At 50.2% G+C, this 8383-nt stretch overlaps 1 protein-coding gene across 6 annotated transcripts in view; it reads right to left on the reverse strand.

Annotated features, from left to right (window-relative positions):
- The window catches only part of LPP (LIM domain containing preferred translocation partner in lipoma), a 646929-nt gene extending 638806 nt beyond the window's left edge, over positions 1 to 8123 (reverse strand). For all 6 annotated transcript variants that reach the window (XM_058556133.1, XM_058556129.1, XM_058556131.1 and 3 more), the window contains exon 1: positions 7991 to 8123. The gene's annotated coding sequence lies outside the window, so the exon portion shown is untranslated. The remainder of the gene's footprint in view (positions 1 to 7990) is intronic.
- Between the last annotated feature and the right edge of the window lie 260 nt (positions 8124 to 8383).

Here is an 8383-nt window from a genome sequence, read left to right on the forward strand (position 1 = left end):
TCTTCATAAAGCATCAAGTCATGAAAATTTCTCTGGTTCTCACAAATGCATTGTGATATACCATATGATCTCTATTTGAAGGTAATAGAGGCTCAGGGATGTTCTGGAACTTGCTTTAGATCACAGGGCCAATGGATGGCTCAAACACAGGTCTTTGTTTTTCCGACACCAAAAACTGGTGGTGGTGGTACTGCCGAATGATAGCACAGTGAAGCCCAGACACTCAGGGTTCCGGGGGTCTCCAACCTCATCCTCAGTTGTCATCCTAAGTCACAGACAGAGGCAGCTAATACTACTAACTAGCACACAATGAAATAATACGAACAATGGTTTCTCACCTATGTATAGGGCTTACTAAGGACTTTCACATCAATTTCTCAAGCTCACCTGCGGAAGTTAGGGAGCAGGACAGGAGCTTTGAAGACGGGAGTCTGAGTCTCACGCTGCCACTTAAGGCCAGGCATCCCCATGGGAAGGTTTCCTCACCCCTGAATTCTTGCCCACACTCTGCAAGACAAGCCCAATCTTGCTGATCCATCTCTTGGATTGCAACTGGGAGCTAAGCAATAAAAACAATTGTAAAATGCACTCGCCACATCAAAAGTGCTATGAGAGCTATGAAATACTATTGGGTTCTGTGAGATGGGTTGTAATGGGCAAGTTTAAGAAGGAAGGAAAAAACAGGAGGATCTACCCTGTCATGGATCTAATACTGGCAGCCTGAAAACCCTTGGGCAAGCAAAAATAAGTAAAAATAAAAGGGGATTGCTGCGGTGGTGGTGGGGCCTGTCGCGGTGGGGGTGGGGCCTGTCACGGGCAAGGAACCTTGAAGTTATCTGGAGTCAGAAGCTTGGTTCTTGCAAATAAATGACAGGCATAAATGGCAGCAAAGGAAATAAATCCCCAACTGCACACACACTCAAACTGAACTGTCTTAATCACTTTGTTTTCAAAGTGCAAAGCACAAGGTTCAAGCCCAGTAATAATGATCTCCAAGTCACATCTCTCAAACTCTCCAAAGCAAAGCCCCTGGGGGTGGGGGTGGGGGCGGGGTGGAGAAGGAATGTGTCTGACCAGGCTCAGCAGAGACAGAATCAAAAACACCTTGGAAAGAGGGCTGGCAGGGGAGTGAGGGCCGCGGCTCAAGTCCAGCTCAGCTGACAAGGGGGTGACTGAGCAAATCTGTCCCTTTCCCGGGGTATCAGTTTCCTCACCTGCACAATGAGGGATGATCAGGTCACTCTCGTCACCAAAGCCCCAGCCCACACTTCCAAGGTAGGAACTGGATTGCAGTTCACTGCTTCTCCTGCTGCCTACAAGCTTTGGTGTCTATAAATTAGTTTTCTCCAGCCAAGGCTGATAAGCTGGCAAATAATTAGAAGAACAAGAGTAGGAACTAAGATGCCTGATACAATTCTAATAGCTAACAGCTTCTGGAATCTGTTTTTCCCTCTCTGCTCTGCTGACCTGGTACAGGCCCGGGGTCTCCCACCCTGGAACATTTCAGGAGCCTCCTAAGCAGGGCCCCTGGCTCTGGTCTTGACCTGCTGTCACTCTGCCACCAGTGCTTTCTGACAAACAGATCCAACAACACCTTCCTTTGCTCAAAAAGTAACAAAAGCCCTCCTGTCCCCCGTACCCCCAACCCCACCCCCACCATCATATGTGCATGGTGAAGCCCAGACCCTCAGGGTTCCGGGGTCTCCAACCTCATTCTCAGTTGTCTTCCAAAGTCACAGACATAGACAGCTAATGCTACTAATTAGCATACAATGAAATAATAAGAACAATGGTTTCTCACCTGTATACAGGGCTTGCTAAGGACTTGCATATCAATTTCTCCTGCTCACTTGCAGAAGTTAAGGAGCAGGAAATGAGCTCTAGAGATGGGAGTTTCCACTGTACACACCACTATGCATATATATCAAGGTCTCTCTGCCTGGAAAACTCTTCCACCCCTGTACACCATATAAACTCCTACTCACTCTTCAAAACCCAACCCAAATGTCTTCTTTTCCATGAGCATTTGCCTTCCAGGGGTTGGTCACTTCTTGTTTAGTGCTCCCACGAGCCCTGCGTTCATCACTCTAGTAGGACCTTACCATGTTCTATTTCAGTCTCTCTCCTATGCTGGAATGAAGATCCTTGAAGACAGAGCCTTAGTTGTCTTTGTAAGCCTGTCTCCAGCATTTCTGTCTGACATACGGTAATCACTCAATACACACGCGCTGAACTGAAGACAAGAGATTGAGGTGTATGTGATCACACATGTATGTGGGGTAGAAGGAATGGCTTCATGGCACAAGGTGGGTTTTGGCTTCTAACTCAAAGGATTAAAGATTCACAACACGCAGAGATGACGGAAAGGCCCGCAACTCCAGGTAGAGAAAAGAGCAGAAGCAAAGGCACAGATAAGAAAACAGGAATGTTCAAAGACAACACAACCACCTGGTTGTGTGAGGGAAAGCGAAGGAGCAGTTTCAACTGCATTACTCTTAGGATAGCTTGTTTAGAGATTCCACTCGACATTTCCAGCCCTTAACCTTGACCCCGACGGGGGACGGCCCAGCGCCACCTGTAGCAGCCACTGCATAGATGATTCTGAGTCCAGTCCTGGGACCCCACAGGCCCACGTTTCTGGGTCAGCAAAAGTAGTTCCTCTCCCCCATCACTGCTATCTTCTGGTTGCAGTAAACTAAGTCAATCCCTTTCTTCATGTAACAAATATTCCCGGAGTGCCTACCATGTGCCAGACACTCCTCCTGGTGCCAGAACACGGCCATTAACAAAGGAGGCATCCTTGTGATCGAGTGGAGCGAAGACAAAGACCAGCAAATACATATGGTCAAGTGGTGATTCGTGCTTACATTGTGGCAGTAAACATTGTCCATTCATTTAACAAACTGATGTTACTGAACATCTTCAGGGCACCAGAGACAGAGGGATTCAAAGATGAGAAAGCCAAGGTCTTACTTACTTTGCCCTTCCTAGGGTCTGTCTCCTCTCACCAGAAAAGGCCTTTATCTGTGAGTTATCAAAATGCAAATGACCTGCCTGATGCAAGTAGGCCACTGGAAGGACTTGAGTTGATCTTCAGAGTCCTGAGCCAGAAAGCCTTCTTAGAAGAAGGGGTCCGCATGAACCAGGGGATGGCAGGATCCAACATGAGCTATTTGGCTCAACTCCAGAGGACATCTAGCATCGTCACAGGAGCCATACATAGATCAAGGGCAATGACGAGATCAAGACCCTGCACCACCGCCCTACTTTGTTATTTTATTGCCCCAACTGCCTCTCTATGGGGATTCATCAAATCCTTATCACTACAGGGGACTGGCGAGGGATGGTATTAGGAGGGGCAGAGGGTTTGCTAAAGAGGCTCTGTCCTCTCCGGTTAAATTTGGGGAGAGAAAACACTCAGAGGGCAGAGGGAATGGTAGCATCTTAAGAGAGATGCGGCTGGGACAGCACCAGGGTAGAACTAAGAAGTCTGCTCGCCCACATAAACCCTCAACTGTGGTCCCACCGAGGCCCAATGAATGTGTACTGAATTAAATTCCAAGGAAGAACACAGAAAAACAAAGTCAATTTACACTTTTTGTTCTGTGGGCACAGAAGAGACAGGCAAAGGTTCCAAACTCGGCCGTTTAGTAGTTGTGCAACCTTATCTAACCAAACTCATTTTCTCATCTGCAAAACGAGATCGATAATCATAAAACCTATTTTAATGAATCAGTATAAGAATTGTACAAGCACATGGTAAGCACTCCAGAAATTTTCAAAATTATATTATTTTTATTACTATTAAGAAAGAATAGGGGCCGGCCCCGTGGTGTAGCAGTTAAGCGCGCGTGCTCTGCTGCTGATGGCCCGGGTTCGGATCCGGGCGCGCACCGGCGCACCGCTTGTCAAGCCATGCTGTGGTGGCGTTCCGTATAAAGTGGAGGAAGATGGGCACAGATGTTAGCCCAAGGCCAGTCTTCCTCAGCAAAAAGAGGAGGATTGGCATGGATGTTAGCTCAGGGCTGATCTTCCTCCCAAAAAAAAAAAAAAAGAAAGAAAAAGAAAGAATGATAGGAAGATAAACATTTTCAAGCCTCAATTCTGTGGTTTACCTGCTTCCCAGCATAAATGCCATTAACCCTCTGGCCACCCACCCACCCCATTTGTAGAAAGTCAAAAGAGGTGCAATTCTTTCTCTTTTCTGTGACCTCCATTAGGAATGCACCCGCCATTTCCTCCAAGCCTCCAGGCAAGCTAGAGCAGACTCCCACAACACACTTCCATGCCTTCCTCCCTTCCCCTCACCCCTGCCTCACACACCTCAAGCCCATGGATTTCCATCCAGTAGTTTCCAGCACGCAGCACAACTTGACCTCCCCCTTCCTCACCTGGCTTTCTTATAGCAAGAAGCAGCCTTCCAATGCCGTACTCCGAAAAGTCCCCACCCACCAACAGGCATACTGAGCTAGGACTCCTAATTATTGCCTAGGGTCAAAGTCTCAGGTTCACTGAACCAGTTACTAAACGTGTTACTCTTCTTCCGGCATTACCATCTCAATACCTAATCCCAGGGATGGTTCCAGAGCCCCTGTCCAGGCCTGTCCTCCTGTCAGTCTCCAGGTTTCATGGCCTCCATACATTTAATGGCCTCTATAGCCTACAAGATAATTTAAATCTACTTAAAAAATAAAAGTCCTCCCCTTTCTCCATTTTCCACAGCCCCCTTCATGCTGGCCACTCAAAATACAGCCTCAATAATAAATCTTCTTCCCTAAGTGTGCGTATGGCTAACAGGTCCTTCTTCCACTTGGGCAACTCCTATGTAGCCCTCAAGATTCTCTTCAACATCACTCCCTCTGTGGTTGACTCTCCTCAGTGCAGAGCAGCCAAAACATAGCCCTAGAACAGAACTCCCTCCCCACACACACACAGGCCCATGTGCTCCTCAAAGACAGGGACCATGTCCTCTCATCTTTGTACTCCCAGGGCCAGCCTGTTCCTGGTTCACAGGAGGTAGGCTCCACACTTGTGTGCCTCATGCACTGCTCTGCTCTGCTCTTTTCTGTAGAAACAGCAGTGTGCTTCATTCTCTGGTTTTACCATCCTACCTGGCATCTTCTATCTCCCTGTCCTTTTTCTATTTAACACAGCAAGTCTCTGGGCTAAGGGGACTTCCCAGTCCTCCTGAGTTACACTCCGCCCTTGGCCAAAATCCCATCATCAACAGAATCTTAAACCATAGTTCTGAAATCAAATCCAATCAGACTTTTCTGTTCCCAATTAACCCATGCTAGTTCCACAGCAGGGTAAAGCATGTATTAACACCACGAGTCAAAGTTCTGGGTTGTAATTTTGAGCACATCTCTAATTAGCTGTGTAACCTTGGGCAAGAGTTAAAATGGAGATGACAGTGTCACCAGGCCCAATTCTCAGGGAATTTTTCAGATTCAAATAGAATATTTGATAGGAAAGTGTTTTATAAAGCACAAAGCACTGTACATTCATAAAGGGTATGATTTACAAATTTTATCAAAGCTCAACCATGGACTGTAAGATGTACCATTACCAACTTAGAACGAAAAACTGCTCGACTATGCCACATCTGTGATTACAAGACAACCCAATTTCAGCGATATTAAAATGTGAAAAAGTGTGTTTTAGAACTGATGAAATACAATTTATTTGTCTCAATAAAATACAGGAACCTGCTATAAAATTATCATATTTGCCAATGGCACATAATAGGTACTCAGTAATATATGTCAAGTAAATGAGCAAACACCAACAATAACATTCGTAGGCCAAATTATTGCCTCTCTCACTGGAATTGGGCAGCAGAAGGCTTCCCAATGCCAATTCCTCCCCTCCCAATCACATCTCAGCCTGCTCAAAACCCTCAAATGACGACTTTGAGTCATAGCCAAACTCCCAAGCCTAGCATTTTTAAGGCCCCTCATAATCGAGCCCTGTTTCCCACCAACCACTGCCTGAAACTGTCTACCCCCTACTCCCCCAGAACAATGACTTCTCCACCAGACTATGCCACCTCAAGAAGGGTCCTACTCAGTCCCAGCCACAGTAAGCAGCTCAGCTTCTCCTTCCTCTGCCCACCCCGAAAGCCACTTCTAGGCCCACCCAATGCTTACAGGGAGTGTGACCCTGAGCGAATGCCTGACCCAAAGGCCCCAGGCCTTCCCTCCTACCATTCAGACAGCTAATCTCAACTACTTATCTCCTATCCAGAGTCTACATTCTAGACTGTAAGGCCTAGTCTTGGGCTTGGGGGACTGCCTTGCAAAGATTAAATGTAAGATACACTCTTCCTTTCAGTTGCCCCCTGGTGCTGGCAGGAGCCCTGGAAGGAAGAAGGCTGGTCATGGGGTAGAGAGAACCCTATTGGGAGTTCTGGCTCCCCACCAGCCACCTTTATTACTGTAGCCTCTAAGACTAGCACCCACCTTCCTGGGCCTTTATTTTTGTTTCCTTCCCCGTAGGAGTGAGGGAGGGTGAGGACTGGGGGAGGGGGGGTTAGCTGCTTTCTCTCCCTCCACTTACAGGCTTTCTTAAAACGCACATGTCTGGGAGAGGTAAGCCATGAAGTCACTAACAACTTAGTGAGAAAGAGCTTTCTTGGGAGGCAAGCAATTTAGAAAATGTGGAGATGGTGGAAAGAGAAAAAGGATTGGAAACAAAGTTAAGTGAGTATGGTACTAGGAAAAGAACCGGAGATGACCCCACATTTTTGCATTTTGTGTTGAAAGCTGGAAGGCAGTGGATCCCTGGGAAGGGACGGGAAGCCAGAGAGATCTTTTAGTCCCCCTCGCTCCTAGAGTCCCAAAGATACTGCTCTGTCGGAGTCCTTAGGCACAATTCTACTGATTATCTCATCTAACGTATCCCACCCCCCAACACAGTAACATTTACAGTATCATCTCCACTCTCCGCATTTTATTTAGTCTTCTCTGGTCTGCAGTTCCCGCGCGCAAATGGCCTTCCTCCATGTCGTTGTCTGGCTTCAGAAAACTCCCCATCCTTCAAAAGCCCTGATGAAGGGCGACCCCCTCCAAAGGGCCATCTCAGATCCCTCGCCAGGGACCAGGAAATCAAACGCCTCTCGCTGAGCCCCTTAAAACTTTATCCACGCCTTTTCCCCAACACTTCACACTTTCTGTCTTACATTAGGTTTGGCTCCTCCATTGATTGAGCGCTTCCTGAGAGCAAGAACTAGGCCTCATCCTCCTGACCCAACAACCCAGCGCGGCGCCTGGCACACAGTGGGTGCTTGAAAAATGCTGGGAAAAAGGGAACCAGGAGTAGGGAGCCATATATTTTAATTATGGCTCGGCCTCCAGAGAGTGACTTTGGGGGACACCTTCCTTCTCTCTGGACCTCAGTTGCCCCAACTATAAAATGGGGGCACTTGGATGACTAGGTTCCTAGGCCCCTTCTACTGTGACAACTGTGATTCCGCGAAAGCTCTAAGCGTCGGGGTGTGGCCCCGCCCCCTGGGCGCCCAGAAAAGCCCCGGCGGGGGGCGCGCGGTGCAGGACTGCAACCCCGCCCAGCCCACGGTCGACGCTTCCCGAAGAACTCGGGGTCCCCCTCCCCCATGGCGTGCACCCCGTGATTGCGCCGCGACTGGCACTTCCGCACCGCGGGCCCTGCGGCCCGGGCAGGGCGCGCACTCCGCGCCCTGCGCCCGCGTTCCTGCCACCTCGGAGGCGCCCGCGCCCGGGGACGGCTGGGGGTTCCCGAGGCGCCCGCGGGCGGAGGGTGGGGGGAAGGAAGGAGGATTTGCAACAATACCTCAGGGAGGAGGCAGCCGGGGCAGCGGCGGCGGCGGCGGCGGCTGGAGGCGGAGGCAGAGGCGAAGGAGGAGGTGCCCGGGCACTCCCCCTCCCATTGTCCCCAGCCCCGGAGAGGCCCGGCCCCGCACCCCGCACCGCGCCCCGCGCCCCGGGCCCCGGGCCGTGCAGCCAGCCCTTACCTTGCAGCGCCCGGCTCTCCCCCGCTCGCTAAAGCTACTTATCCCGGGAAAGCTCGCGCGGGGCCCGGGAGCGAACCCACAGACAAAAAGTGAAACTTCGGCAAGGCTGGAGCGGCTGCTGGTTGGTGCCTTTCCCCCTCCTTCCTCCCCACCGTCCCCACCCCCTCCCCTCGGTCTCCCGTGCGGTGCCCTGAGAGCTGGAGGCTGACGTCAGGGGCCTGAATTCCTGACTTTGCCTGCACGCATTTGTCCATGTAAGGTATGGGAAGGCGTGTGCCCGCGGGGCCGCCGCGCCACGCTCGCCTGGCGCGGGAGGGGGCGCCCGCAGCGGGCGGTGGCTTTGCCAGAAGGTGGGCGCACAGAGGGCATTTATTTCCTGGGAGGAAGAGGAGG

The sequence above is a fragment of the Diceros bicornis genome, chromosome 15, assembly GCF_020826845.1.
Source record: "Diceros bicornis minor isolate mBicDic1 chromosome 15, mDicBic1.mat.cur, whole genome shotgun sequence".
Classification (NCBI taxonomy): domain Eukaryota; kingdom Metazoa; phylum Chordata; class Mammalia; order Perissodactyla; family Rhinocerotidae; genus Diceros; species Diceros bicornis.